The sequence below is a fragment of the Chiroxiphia lanceolata genome, chromosome 15 (genome assembly GCF_009829145.1).
Source record: "Chiroxiphia lanceolata isolate bChiLan1 chromosome 15, bChiLan1.pri, whole genome shotgun sequence".
NCBI lineage: Eukaryota > Metazoa > Chordata > Aves > Passeriformes > Pipridae > Chiroxiphia > Chiroxiphia lanceolata.
In genome coordinates, this window is record NC_045651.1 from 15470460 (window position 1) to 15484090 (window position 13631).

The following is a 13631-nucleotide window of genomic DNA, read 5'->3' on the forward strand; positions in this document are numbered from 1 at the left end:
AAAGCAAAATGTACTAATTAATACAACTGAAAAACAAAATATGAAAAGGAAGAGTTGTTATCTAGGCAACAGAGGGAATAAAGTTCCTTTCAAGAGGGCCTGGGCTCTGGGTCCTGCCTTACTGGGATAGGAGAGGAGGGCTCTGCCCATCACCTGAGGTTACCCTCTGCTGCTGCCCTGTTGCAGGGGCACAGATGGGCTGTTCTTCCTCCTTGGCTGCTCAGAGGAATAGCCAGGTGATGTATTTTGGTGGCACAATGTGAGTTAGTTTGCTGGACAGTGACCTTTTGTGGCTGCAAATGCTGTGCTGTGGGAGAATCAGTGCAGCCTGTGCTGCTGAAAGGTGGAGCAGGGGGAAAGACTAAATCCAAATCCCACTCCCGTGGTTCCGATTACCTCCATTGCCTACAGTTCCCAGTGCTGTGAAAAGGCTCTCAGTGAGAAGTTGCATTATAATTTCTGGCCACTTTCTTCCCTGTAGCAACTCTGTCTCTTTTGTCTTTAGCCTGCCAGTGAGACATGTTTAGGAGGAGGCTGTGGAGCCCAGCTCTGTGGGTGCTCTGCTGCACAACCAAACCCACATTGCAGGTGAGTGCCTTGTGGACTGTCTGCCTCTTCTCTCAACCCAGGACCCTAAATGAAGCTGTGATGGATTAGCTGCTTGCAAAGTACCTCATGAACAAAGTGAGATGTTCAGGGGTGCAGAGCTTGTCATGGCTTCACCCCTTGTGCCTGTGCCGTGGAGCTGGGATGCCCTGGTTGGCAGTGGAGTCCTCTCTTGCTTTGGGAACCACAGTCTTCCTGGGTGCAAGGGTAAGAGCTGCTCATGCAGGCAGGAGGACTGAGCCAAGCATGTTGTGGGGTTGGAGCTCCTGGCTTGCCACGACTCTCAAATGACCACCCTTGATGAGCCCACAGGTAAGAGCAGGGCTTGTTGTGCCAGCCAGGGGAATGCTGCTATCTGAAATTGAAAATCATATCCCTCCCTCCTCTCCACACCCCTGAAAAGCCCTCAAGCATCCTGAGAACATGATTAGTGTGCTAGAAATTAAAGTGTTACTCACCTCTGTAAGCCATCAGTTTGGTTCTGGGGCTCTTGCTGCCAGCAGCTTGAGTCAGTGCTGAGTCTTGAAGCTGCAAGTCTCCTCTCCACCAGCTCCCCTCCGAGGTCTGAAGGCTGTCTGGGGTGGTGGGTTACATTTCTAATGGTCAGATCCCTGCTTGTGAGTGATGGCATGGCGGGAATGTCAGCTGTATGGGAATAAACTGCAGCAATTTATTCCCTCCAGCCAGTTTGAAAGTCAACAGAGTGGCACCATTAGCTGGAACAAAACAGGTCCAGCGTTGTGAGATACCACAGTGACCAGATCCATAGCTGCTTATAATTTGAAATGCTAATAGTCCTGAGTGCTGGAAAGATGCCAGCTCAGGTCGATTGTGGCTCTCTACGTTGAAAGGGAAGGGTAGAAAAACTTCATTAGGAACAGGGCTCTCTTATACAGATCTGGAATGTAAAGAATTTCCTTTTCACTTGGGGTATAAAGAAAACCTGAGCTTCTCCCCAGATGCTGAGGAATGCAGGGAGACAGTTGGGGTTTGGTGGAGCCAGCATTTGCCTGGCTGGCTTGAACAGTTTCGTGTTAGCATCCCCCAGACTTGGTGGAAGAGCTGTGTAAAGCTGATGGGAGCTGAAGTGATGTCCTGTTGATGGTACAGTGCCATTAAACACTTGAATTTCAAGCCAGGTGCATTGTTCAGTGAGGTGCTGTGTAGGGGAGGAGCAGAAGTGAGGGCATTTCTGAAGTGGAGGGTTGTGTCCCTGCCCAGTGTCACTGCAGCGAGCGTAGGTGGAGGTTCCTGTGCTCCCAAACAGCTCACTTGGAGGAATTTCTCTATGTGGGTGCACAAAGGGTAGGAGACAGATTCCCAAACAAAGCTGCCCACCACTCTGGAAGTGTCTACAAACTGGTTCTCATCTGCCACTTCAGCAGTGGGGTTGGACTGTTCAGGCCTGGCTTTGTCAGCCTTCATCAGTTCTGTGACCGTGAAGATAACCCGGCTGGTCTGCAGAGCCCTGCCCAGCAGTGTAAGGTGCACTGAGTTAGTTACCTTTTGTGGGCTTCTGGAGGTCTTCCCCACACCCACAGTCTGAAAATATAACTTGCAGTTTGGTTTCCTGCAAGCAAGCACAAGCTCCTAAACTTTTCCAGTTACCTTCCTGCTTCATCTATGCTGTGTCCCAGAAGCTGTGTGAAAGGGTATAAATTACTTTTGGCTAAAGCATTTCTCCTGGCACTGTTATTAATGGCTTTAGCATTTTTTCTGTGTCACTGCAAATTGTATCAAGGCCATCAGTGCTCAAGGGTGGGTGTAGGGAATAAGGTGTAGGGATGCTCCCCTCCTCCTCTGGACAAGCAACTCTGCCACAAATCAATGGGATTTACTTGGACCCCCTTGCTAGAAAATCCAGCCCAAGGAATTTAAACTATTATTCACCTCTTGATGGCATAATTATCAGATGAACTTTTGACGCTGGCTTGAATGCAGGGGTGGTGGGAAGAGACTGGCTATTCCAGCCATCTTAAACCCTTCCCAAAATGGAAAACCGGCTGCTGCAAAGGCCACAAATGCTGGGGCCCTTCTTCCTGAAGTGCTTTGACAGGGGCCTCTGAAGTGACATTTCAATTTACACCACATCAAACTCTGAGGCAGATGAGTAGTGAATTTTTAATTTTTTTTAATTTTTTTTTTCCCCCAGAGAGATTCCTGTATGAGAATGCAGGTAACAAATAATCTCGATGTGAACATGAATGGAGCTGCCCTGTGGAGAAATCGGGTATCTTCACTGGTGAGTTGGTGTCTGGGGTAGTTTAGACAGTAAAAACTGAATTAATTCTAACTGTTGGATTCAGAGTTCAGGCAGAAACTTCTCACTCCTTGAGAAAATCCAGCACATCTTCCCAGTTTTACGTGAAGAAGCTGGGCATACACTGGTGTTCACAGTGAGCAGTGTGGGGACAGGGAGGGGCTTGGCAGTGCTGTGGATTTTGGGAGAGGAGCTCCGGGAGGGCTGTCAGGCCCCAGCAGGTGTTTCCCAAGGAAGGGTTACCTGTGGCAGCCAGAGCTGACTGGGGTGAGTTCCTGGCAAAGAGGACTCTGAGCAGGCAGGGGTGCCAGGACACCTACCTGTGCCAGGGCTGGTAACAGCCAGGGCTCTTCCTCTGGGAGAGCCCCAGGGAAGTGCAGGGAACATGACTGAGAGCGAGACATAATAATTTGTGAGCAGAGGAGAGACTCTGGGAGGTCTCAGTCATGCAGAGGTGTCATGCAGAGGTGTCATTGCCAGGAGATGTCACAGCCTGCCTGGGCTCCTGAGGCAGTGCAGGGGCTGTGAGTGTGTGCTGGGAGCTCCCCAAGCCTCCCCTCCTGTCTTCCCACACTGAGGTCTCCATGTGGGTGGTAAACATGGGTAGAATCAGCCAAGCTGGGCTGGTTACACTTAGTCAAACCTGTCTGAAACTGGACTCACCAGTAGACTCAGTCAAGTCTGACTGATTAAACCGAACCAAATCTGAGACCAGCAGTTGTTGGGCTGCCTTAATTTTTAATATTACAGTGCTCCAACCCCAAATTTGTGTTGATATGGTTCCTCTGGCTTCCGAGCAGCAATGCAGGTTTATGTGAGGACCGTGTTTGGACAGCAGGACATGTTTGACCTTTCTCCTGAGACTGTTGTTCCATTTAAGATCTGATGTTCTCAGTGAGCCAAACAGATCAGTAGTTTTAGCCTAGGTGCTTGTCACTGGGATCTCGTAAATTCAGGTTATCTCTGACGACGTTAGCCAAATATTCTTCTAAATTGTGCTGGTGCATATTTGCAGACTTCAAGGGGATTGAGCAAGTGTGGTGGGAAAGGCCTGCAGAGGAGTATGAGCAATTTGGAGCTGTGTTACTACATCACAGAAGTGGCATTGCTGGCAGATATCCTCAGTCATCTGTCAGTATTAACTTCAGAAAGCAACTTAGCAGAGGTGCCTGCTTGCTCTCCACATGCTGGATCCCAGGAGCAGTGTTTTAATGGGGAGACTGGCAAGCCTCAAATTAAAGTTCACTTGCAGTGTTGCAATAGAGATATTACAAGATGCTGCCTCAAGGCACCCCTTTACTGGGTGCTCTTACAGTTCTCCTAAAGCTGCTTTCTGGTTGCATTCCCTCAGGTTTAATTTCAGATATTTTGACATATCTAATATATTTTTCCACTGTAACTTAAACCTTGTGACAGTCTGGGCCATACAGACTTATCTATAGGCAATCTGAGGAGTGGTGGTGAACATTTTTGGATGTTTGCCAGTCCTGGGTAGGGCACTTGCCCTGATATCTATAGAGACAGTGTACTGATGTGCCCCCCAGCTGGGTCCTGACAAGCCTCTGCAGGCTGCATCACGATACAGCTCTGTAAGATGTGCCAGAATTTTATGTGAGTTTCCCCCCTGGATGTGGGTCTAAGTTTTATGCAGTTACAGCTGAGATATTTCCAGAGAGGAATCTTTTATCCTGGCCTTCCCCTGAGCAACCTACTCGCTAAAGCAGAAAAGATTGAAATTCATCGTGATCTCCCATCCCAGTGGCCCCTACAGCTGGGTTTGCCCTTTGGTGCTTGGGAGATGGAGTTAAATTACTGAAAAAGTGTCTCCAAGCAGAGCCTTTTCCCTTGGTGTGTCTCAGCCAGAGATGGCCAGAACACGTGCAGCGCGTGGATCGCCGGCACTTCGCTCCTGCTGTTTTTAGCTCTGGCAGAAGCTCCCCCTGCGTGCTCAGGATGCCACCCCAACAGCTGCAGCTCTCTTGATGGACACACCAGCACCTCTGGCCCTCAAGTTTGCAGGGTTTAGTGCCCACAAGAGGACATTTAAATTTATGTTACCTGTTCTCTGGCAGAAATTTTCTACCTGCCTTCTGCACGTGGCACCTTTTATCGGAGTTTAGGGACTGGTACGGGGAGGAAGAGGCACTGGTGGGAAGCCTGTTTTCTGGCTAGACAGCAGGGCTTAAGTGCTTAAGGCAGAGCCCAATTGTGAGTATAAATAGCTCTCCAGAAGGACAGTGGAAATGACTTCCATACAAAGCAGCTGAACTGGGACCCAGCAAAATAATAACCTTCCTTTTGAAACCCACACCAGTGCCTTGAGACCTGCTGGCTGCGTCAGGTCTGGGAGCAAACAGGGCATCTTGAAAAGTTTGCCAGATGGGGATTGTGAGCCTCTGCAAGTGCCTTTGGTGGAGGAGCTGGATGAGAGCAGGCTGGGTTTCTCCCTGGGTTTTGTATTTGAAGCTGGTTTTGTGTGTCCTAAACATTAGATAAGTTTTTAGGGAAAGAACTTGGTGCCGTTCTCTTTGGGGAAGCTGGATTTTTGAGCTGCAGGAGTTAAGCTCCTGGATGAGGAGCTAAAAGTAACTAACTAAGCTAAAGCTAAAAGTAACTTCACCCTAAAAGTAAGTGTCTATCTCTGTTTCTATCCCACTCTTTGCTTCTAGAAGGGCATCGTGTCTAACTTCATGCAGCATCAAGGATTGTGTCAGCAAGGATTTCCTTGTGATATTACCCATGTAAATAAATCTTTTATCCCTAAACTGTCACAGGCGACCCTCAGGCATCTGAGGGATTCTCATTTATGCCAGACATGGATTAATCCAGTCATTTTCCTCTGTGACGCTGTTACCTGACGTGCCTGTGCCTGCCAGGACAGCAGATGGCACCAGCACTCTGTGCTGCTCAGCAAACCGCAGATAACCCCGGCACAGCCTCCACTGGTGACCGAGCTGGTGAAATAGTACTGAGCGTTTCAGCAGTAAAATTCAGGTCACAGCAGAGGTGTTTTCTTGTTTGTTTGGTTTTTGTTTGTTTGTTTGTTTGCTTGCTTGCTTGTTTCTTAATATAAGCTACTTTATAGGCAGCTGGTGGCTGTAATTCCCTTTCCCCTTGTGGGTTTGATTTCTGCTTGGTGGTTGCTGGATGGAACAGGGCTCCTTGTTGCCCAGGTGGGCACAGACACCCCCCCCTCAGGGGCTGGGACAGCAGCTTGGTGGAGTTGTAGGGTGGTATGAGCTGCTCTGTCAGCTCCCGTGGTCAGGGCCATGTCTGGGTGTGTGACAGCAATGACCAGGAACTGTGGCCCCTATTTGAACCTGGCCCAGCAGTCTCACAAGTCGTCAGTCCTTTGCCTAAGAAGCTTTGGCACAAGTTCTCCATAGCAGAGCCTGGACATGAAATGAAACATTCAGCAGGTACAGCAAGGGAAAGGGGTGGAAAACAAAGCCAGGAGATGCAAGAAAGGGAAGGACAGAAGAAATTGCATTCATTGATTGAGGTGATGTTGAATTGCTCTTCTCTGCTTGCCTTGTGGTTACAGGAGAGTTCCAAAGCTCTGAGCACAGCTCTGGTTTGTTGTCTAACAAACATATCTCTATGTTTGACCTGGGGCAAGCTTATGGAAGTATTAGTGAAAGCTTTTAAGTTGCCAGGTCAAATCTGCCCAAGGTAGCTATGAGCAAGGTTTCTGGGGCATGTGGCTTGGTTTTGTAGCCAGTCCTTGCCTCTCTGACAGTCTCTGAGTTTCTCCTTGGTGTCTCCCTGTGCAGCTCTCATTCTGACCTCATGTGTGACCTCCCCCATGGCTTTGCTGCTGAGTTGTGTGAGTATCCAAGATGCTGCTGCCTTGTGAGGACACAGGGCTTGCTCCTCCCGTGGGCTGTGGGCACTGTCCTGGTCTGAGGGGAGCAGCTCTGCCCTAGGCACGTGGGGGAAGGAGGGTGTTTGCAGCAGCACATGGGAAAGCAGATTGTTCTTCTGAGGGATTTGAATACCCAAGTCCATTAGGGCTCCTTGGGAAATATCAACTCAGATTCATGCTGGCATGCCTTGGAAATCATTTAAAATTAAGTACCAAGACCCAGTGCATTGCAAGACTCCCAGCAGGTAATTCTGAACCCATTAGGAGATTTGTGCTAATTTTGAAAATAATCTTTCTATTTTAAATATTGCTTTGAATGTCTTTGGAACTTGTATATTTGGTAGAAGGGAAGCAATTAAATCAAAGGAAAGATTATATTGTGTTACTTTAATTGTGATGGATTGAGTCATTTGATGAAGGAAAATATCTACAAAGCATATCCAAGTGCAGAAGCAAAAATGAAAATTGGACTCAGCTGTTCCCTTCCCTATGATAAATATATATTTATGTAATGCATTCCTTCTCATATCTTGATAACATCATGGGCCCACAGTGCATGAATTAACTCCACTGAGAACTGCAGTCAAATTGTCTCTGAGTTTGTGTAAGCACGAGGTGTCAGCCTTTACTCTCAGGTCCCATATGTGTTAATTTATACTTTTATGATTTTAAAGCTACATAAGGGAGAGGGGAAACATCCCTGACTGGAGACATTGCACCAATGCCCAGTGTCATTCAGGATCCAGGAAATCATCACATGGCTCTTGCCAGTGCTTGATTGTACTGTCAGTGCCACAGGCTAGTAAGTGGAGGTGTGGGATTTTGTGAGAGCCCTACACTAGGCACTGGGTTTCTCTTCAAGAGAAACTGGTGAACCCTGCTGACTTTCACCTTCAGAAACTCAGACAAGGAGTAGTAGACAATTTTATTAAAGCTGTCGTTTTGGGAGGTTTAAATGAATCTAGTTATTGCTCTGTACAAGGGGTTTTCCTACTGTGGTTTCTGTGGCTTGTCTTTACCTGGAGGTGTGTTTGGTGAGTGCTGGTCACCTGGTGTCCCCAATCCCAGCACCACAGTCGGCTGCAAGCGCTCGGTACCTCCAGGGACTGGCACGTACGGAAAGAGGCACAGCAAATATATGGGCTGTCTGATGCCACCATGCTTATTGTTAGCTCCCTTCAGGGTATATCATCTGTCTCTGAGCCATTCCAGTTCCTATTTCAGCCCACAAGCTGCTGGCAGCTGCTGTCATTAGAGCTTCTAACTCGAGCATGGGAGTGACGGTGCTAAATGCTGCTGGAGATGGTGAATGGCTGGGGTGAGGCTGAATGGCATTTTGTCCAGCAAGGGATGTTTTGTCCTGAAAGAATCATATGTGCAAATGTAGAGCAACAGCTTAGGCTTCTAATTAAGCTGCAGGTGGAACCTGTGAAGCTCTTGGGACTCTGGAAACTGCAATACAGGTTTTCAAGTCTGTGTGCTGTGGTAATAAAGCCACTAGGTATTTGAGGCTGGTGTTGGCTGTGAACTGTCCCTCTCTGATCATACCTTGGTTAATGAAAATACTGGATAAAAATGCAAAGATTTTGAGTTGTGAAAATGTGTGTTTACCACTAATCACTTGAAAAATCAATCTCCAGACCTTCATTTGTTGGGAGCAGCTGATTAGCTGCTCTCCATGCTTTTTCTCTTTCAATGAAACCCCTGAGTTGAACGACAGAAGGACTATAATTAGGAGCACTTTTTTCCTTTCCCTGTGACATTCTGTCAAATGTTAGCCAGCAGGTAGCTGGAATAAACAGGACAGAAATGCCTTTGCCCTGTTGGTGTAAGCCCAGGCTTCCCCTGTGCAGAAGGGAGATGGGGCTGTGCTCCTCTCTGCCCAGACACTGATAAACATGGGGTTGGATTGTGCTGGTGCTGGATTTGGCAGTGCCCTCTGTCCCTTGCTCAGCTGTCCTGCTGGGGATGCTCTTCCTTTGCCAGCAAACTGTACCTTTGGGGTGCCAAAAGAAGCCACAGCTCTGGGTTTCCCTGTGCATCTTTCTCAATAGCCCCTGGTTTGATGATGATGATGGTGACACAAAGATCTTTTGCCCTGGTGAAAGATAACTCAAAGGTTAATATTCTGTGCTCCTGTATTTCACCCTGGAGAGTGATGGCTTGATATGAGAAAGAATGATTGTGAAGGATAGAGAGATGCATTAAAATCATAAAGATTCGTGCTTCTCTTAAAAGACTTCCCTGTTCAAAGGTATGTGGTACAATCAGTCTAGCAAGGCATGGGTAAAAAAAGGGGCTCAGTGAACAAAGCTGAGGGTTTTGTCTTTTTTTCTGACTGATACCTTCTGCTTTCTAAATGGCCACATATCAGCCATCTGGCAACGGGGAGGTTTTTAGTATGAAAAATTAATTAGGTACAATCTAAGCATGAGACTGCCTTGAGTTTCTGCAATGCAAAAATTCTTTATACCCATAAAAGACTAGCAGGAAATATGGCACTAAAATAACCACTCCTCTTAAACTTTCGTTGATTTGCTTCTTTTTCAAAAAAAGTGAATTCTCTCAGTTAAAGATATGCCTTGTGCAGGTACTTGCTGTTATCTGAGTTGCCCAACCCAGTCTGTACTACAGGTGTGACCAACACAACCTGCTGCCTTGGCCAAACAAGGATGGGTAATAATGACAGATTGGGCCATAATAGGTTTATAATGTGGGCAAGTAATTATTATGGACTGAAGTAATTCCATCAACCCTTGTGACTGGGGCTCCAGAGATAACACGACAAAATGTCAATGCAATAAAAGAGTGAGACGGGGAAAGGCTTTTGGTTATTTTTCCTTCCTTCTTTTCAGAACTGAGCAAGGAAAAAATCTGATTGTTTTATAAATCTAGGCCCTTCATATTTCCAGGAGAAAAATATGTAGAAATTGTAGATTTGCTCACAGAATAGTGAAGATGATGTTGGAGCTCAGCAGAGAGCTCGGGCAGCTCATGCACAGAGCAGGTCTGGATTATCTCAGGGTTTTGTCTAAATGCAGCTGCATAAATTCATTGATAACACAGTGTCTGAACACTGTTTATAGAAGTGTTGGTGTAAGGCGTGGTAATCTGGCGAACAGAGGTCTGGGTTGCTTGGGAAGGGGAGTTGGCACAATGCTGGTGCAGGAAGCATTGCAGGTACTCCAGGAACGTGCAGAAAAGGGTTGTTGTGTCCCAGGCACTGCTGGGATTCAAAGCAGAATGAGTAAACCTGAGCAGGGATCTAGAGCTGAGTTTGTCCTGACCTTTTGCTATGCTTAAAATGAGGGAATTGATCTGCAAATGTGTATTCCTTGCGATATCCAACAACTTCACATTTAAAAAGTATTTAAAGAGCAAAAGGCTTGAGCGGGAAAAGTTGACTTATTATGCTGGCAGTACACTGATTTCCCTGAGAAAGTTCAAGCTCATTGTGTTGGATTTCTGTGGCTGGGTTTTGGTAGATTAAGATTGCAAAGATGTTGGTCCAAACTAGAGACTTCCACCCGATGTAGCTGCACCAACCCAGCCCTGATACTACAGGTGCAACCAGGCTAAGAGAACGTGTATGTGGACTTGGATTTTGGTTAGTGGAAGTGGTGCAGTGATACTGGCAGGGAAGATTCCTTGGCTGATGTGGGCCTCCCCTCTGCAGAGGTAAAGGTGGAAAATACCTTTTAGGAATTCCTGTACGGCTGCTGTTGCTGCAGGTCCAGTGTCTCCTGAGTGCCTCAGGTGTGCTGTGGAAAGCACAGTACTGCCAAAATCTCCGGGAAGGAAAAAGATGTCTTGCATTTGGTAGCTGAGTGTTCAGGGATGATGCTAGTAAAAATCCCATGGCTTGATTAATGGTGCCAAAGCCTGACCTTTCATTCCCATTGCTTTGTAGTTGTTATTTTTTTCATTAAAAAAATCACCTTGGTGAACAGAAACAACTTGTTTGATCTAGACACTGCAGCTGCTAAATTTCCAAGGTTTGTTGGTGTTTTATTTTGGTTTGGGCTGGCTTTTTTTTGTTTGTTTGTTTAACTGATTGGTTTTTTGTATGGGGTTTCTTGTTTGTTTGGGGTTTTTTTTTCCTCCAAAATCAAACCTTTGATTTTCATTGTCCTGATTGGTTAACCTGAATCATGGGTTGTTAAGAATCCTGGTGCTGTGTTGTTGCATCATGTAGATGTTCTTGCTAAATCCTGTGAGAAATGTCACCTCTGCTGTTTCCCACTAAGTCAGGGAGTGGTAGAGAGGAGGAGGGAGAGAAAAACTGAAAATCCAGGTAGAACAAGCTGAGCACCAGAGGATTCCAGAAATGGGTGACGAGCTTTCAGACAGGAGTAACCCATTTCCTGTAAGTCTTTTGGAAACTCAGCCTGGGTGAAACCTTCCTGTCTCCAGAACCATCCCAGACAATGACACATTTCCTACCTTTGATCCTGCACACCAAATGGCTCGTTTTTGAGATACTCAGTGCATGAAGTGAGTGCTGAGTGAGCCAGGTTTGTCTTGGCTGCAGCCGGGAGGATTTAAGAAGGTTCCTCGCTGTGAGAAGGAGATTCCTTTGTACCTCTGTCACCCCCTGGGAATTCTGGAGCCTTTCAAGGCTTTTTGACTAGGACTGCAAGAGTGTTCATTTTTCCAGGAGGATGACTGCTGAGATGTTAAATCTAGTCAGGAGATTAACCTAAATGCTGAGAAGTAGAGTAAAAAGAATGGGTTTTATACAGCCCTAATCATGTGCTTTGAAAAGAGTGTTTGGTCTACAAAAAAGTCTTCAGGGCAATTTATCTAGAAAATTATGCTTTAAGTAAACTGTTATTTGATTTTCAGTGTTACCTAAAGCTGACAATGGGATGTGGGCACCTTTAGGTAAAAAAGAGTTGTCAGTACCTGGTTTTCCAGTGGGCTTTATGTGGAAACTGTGCCCAGAGGGGTGGGCTGGGGTAAAGGGCACAGGACTGGCTGGTCCTCGGGATGTCTGTCTGTCTGCGTCTGTCTGTGCTGCAGAAGTGGCACCTTGTGCTGATGGTGAGTGTTGGGTAAATGGTGGAATGAGGTTTTCAAGGACTGAAGGACTCATTTCATCGCCTAGAGTATAGGTTTGCTTTCTTTGCATCGGGGTAGATGATGTCAGAGTCAAAGCACATTCAAATCCAGGCGCACAGGTTTGCAAGAGGAGCAGGAGGGAAAAACCATGTGGGTAAAAGGAGGTCTAAGGAATGTGAACCTGTAATATGGAGGGATCAGCTGAAGGGTGCACAGCACAGTTCAACTACCAGAAAAAAGGTCTGTGGTGTGGTGAGCAGACGTCTTGGCAGGATCAAAGCCTTCTTTTTAAATCTTTCCGTCACAGTTCCAGTGTTGGAAGCCAGAAATAGCACAGGAGTAGCAGGAGCACCATATGGTGAGCATGGTCCTCTCCAAGACAGGGCTGGAGCTGGGGGCCTGGCTGTGTGCTCTGCTCAGGAGATCTCATTTCAATGCTGGGCACCAAGGCTTCAGCTTTCAGAGTAAACACGGTGCTAATCTGATTGTTAAAGGTGGCATGTGAGTAATACCTGCCTCGGGGACCAGCTCAATTGCTCCCAAGGTAAAACTAATGAAGTCAGTATAAAAGGTTGACACACATTCATGAAGATCAAATTTGACAAGCATCCTCTAGATATATTCCGCACAGAATGGAGATGGCAGTAATTCACAGGATCTCTGGATTCTGGTGGTCTCTTTTTCTCTATCTGTACCACCTACTGAAATATTTACTTCCCAACCCATCAGGATCCCACAGATGAAATGGGCAGGAAACTTAATTTCTATTGATTTCAGCCCTGGTTGGGTCTGCTGGGTGAAAAAAATTGGGGGGAAAAAAAAATTACGTTTTGCTTGCACACCTGCCCGGACATACCAGGCTCCTGCCTGCTTCATCAGCAGCTCCACAGCACTCCTGCTCACCTCTGCCTTCCTGCTGGCAGCTGAAGTGGCCCCCACTGGGGGATTTTGGTTTTTCTGAGAGACTCCAGCTCCCAGTTTGTCAGCAACGTGAACAAAAAAAAAGAGAAAAAAACCCCAACTCCCCCTTACTGGGGAGATCCTGAACTGAAGCAGCACCAGCTTCCCAGCAGGGCCAGCAGTGGTTCAGTGATGTACCAGCACTGCTGGTGTGACACCCACATGGCCCCTCCATGGCCAGCTGTCCCAGGAGCAGCCTTCTGCTGAAGTTTTAATTAGGTAAATTTATGATTATGCTTCAGAAAAAGCATTTTATCTTATGGAGCAAGGGGGGGTGAGACTCGATGATCTTAAGAGGCCCCTTCCTGTCCTCAACGGTTCAGTCATTCTGTACAGTTTTAAATTCTACTTAATTATTAAGCTAGCAGCTGAGTTATTTTAGCTTTTTCGAGAAAACAAAAAGCAGCTATTATTTCTTAGCAGCAGATGTACGGTAACCCTTGATTATATTAATTTGTTCATAATTTTTCTTTGTTCGTAATTTGTTTCTGCTCATAACTTGCTGTTGCTATTCTCAGATGCTTTTTGTAAAGCTGCTGCAGGTCTCCTCCCTGCAAAAACACACTGAAATTATTTTAACCCTCACCTCAACCTTTCAACATGACTTGAGGACTCCTAAAATCTTAGTACACTGTATATTTTCCTTTAGAAAGAGGCAAGGGCTCAAAGCAAAGGCTCATCAGCTCTGAAAATTGATTAGTCAGCAAATCAAATCATACTAACACAAAAAAAATCACTTTTCCCTTGAAATATTTGATTTTTTTGTGTATTTCAGTGAATAGAGATGTGAGGTTTAACAGGATACTTGCCCACAATTTTCTTGCATAATGCCCTCAGTATCTCCATGCCTGATCTGTTTGCATGATGGTGACTGGGAAG

At 46.4% G+C, this 13631-nt stretch overlaps 1 long non-coding RNA gene across 3 annotated transcripts in view; it reads left to right on the forward strand.

The window, feature by feature from the left end:
- Positions 1-13631, forward strand: part of LOC116794350 — a 33200-nt gene that overhangs the window by 18040 nt on the left and 1529 nt on the right. For all 3 annotated transcript variants that reach the window (XR_004359762.1, XR_004359761.1, XR_004359763.1), the window contains one exon: positions 506-588. This is a non-coding gene — a long non-coding RNA (uncharacterized LOC116794350). The remainder of the gene's footprint in view (positions 1-505; positions 589-13631) is intronic.